The following is a 1,758-nucleotide window of genomic DNA, read 5'->3' on the forward strand; positions in this document are numbered from 1 at the left end:
TAGGCCTAGCTACTTGGGAGGCTGAGGCAGGAGGATTGCCCGAGCCCAGGAATTTGAGGTTGCAGTGAGCTATAATGACAATACTGTACTCTAGCCACCCCACCACCACCACCAAAAAGGGAATCAAAATATTTTGGGAACACAACGCATATTAAAATTATAATTCAAGACAATTTTTTTCCTGAAGTTAAAAAAAGATTTGAAGCTACACATGAAAGAACATACGAATATCATACCCAAACTACCAACACCTAGACATATTCTAATAAAATTACTGTGTTTTAAAGAAAGAGGAAATTTTCCTTTGAGCATCTAAGCAAAAATAGCAAGGGAAAGAAAATTATATTAATATCAGAATTTTTTTTTTTTTTTTTTTTTTTTGAGACAGAGTCTCGCTTTCTTGCCCAGGCTAGAGTGAGTGCCGTGGCGTCAGCCTCGCTCACAGCAACCTCAGACTCCTGGGCTCAAGCAATCCTCCTGCCTCAGCCTCCCGAGTAGCTGGGACTACAGGCACGAGCCACCATGCCCGGCTGATTTTTTATATTATATATATTAGTTGGCCAATTAATTTCTTTCTATTTTTATGGTAGAGACGGGGTCTCACTCAGGCTGGTTTTGAACTCCTGACCTTGAGCAATCCGCCCGCCTCGGCCTCCCAGAGTGCTAGGATTACAGGCGTGAGCCACCGCGCCCGGCCTAACATCAGAATTTTTGAGAGCAATGATTTACCCTAGAAGGAAATAAAGTAACATAGTTAACAAATTTAAGATACTCAAAACATATATCTTAACATACTTAAGAAAATATGAGCCATCTGGGCAAACTGGCTCCTTCCTGTAATCACATTTTAGGAGGCTGAAGCGGGAGAAGTACTTGAGGCCAGGAGTTTGAGACCAGCCTGGCAACACAAGACACCGTCTCTACAAAAAATAGAAAAAAATGAGCAGGCATGGCGGCGCATGCCTGTAATCCCAGTACTTGGGAGGCTGAGGCAGGAGGATTGTTTGAGCCCAAGAGTTCAAGGCTGCAGTGTGTTATCATTGTGCCACTGCACTCCAGCCTGGTCAACAGAGCTGTCATTCATCCATTCATTCATCCATCCATCCATCCATCCATTCATTCATTCATTCATTCATTCATAATAATTAAATAAATAAATATGCCAGGAAATTTATATTTAGTAAAATATAAATTTAGTAAAATATAAATTTATATTTAGTAAAATATAAATTTTCTGGCATATTTATTTACTTAATTGACTTTTAAGTACTTAAGTATTTTACTTAATGACTGTTAGCAATAGACAAACTTATCAACATGCAAAAATTCAGGAAATATTGTGCCCATGAATCTTTCCAGGGAATTCTACTTGAGAATAAGCTTCAGACAAGGGAAACTCATGATGAGAATTAGAAATACAATTGTTCTTTAAGTAAGACTATATGAATGTTAAAAGAGAGTATTATATGTAATGGAAATATGATCAGACAACATAATAGTTGTAATATAAGGCAACTATTCAAAAATGAGGGGCCAGAATAGGGAGAGTAAATGCACAAATGTTCTTAAATGTTCTCAGTAATAATAATTAGTATATTAATATTGCTATTCTGAGACATTTGTATGATAAGTAAAGAAGTAATTATATGATATTCTACTTCTATCATCACCTGTGTTCTTAAGAACCAAGATTCTCATTTGGAAAAAAGAAGATATAGGTACACTACAGAAGAGGTTAAATAAAAACAAACATGACTT

The sequence above is a fragment of the Microcebus murinus genome, chromosome 10 (assembly GCF_040939455.1).
Source record: "Microcebus murinus isolate Inina chromosome 10, M.murinus_Inina_mat1.0, whole genome shotgun sequence".
Taxonomy (NCBI): domain Eukaryota; kingdom Metazoa; phylum Chordata; class Mammalia; order Primates; family Cheirogaleidae; genus Microcebus; species Microcebus murinus.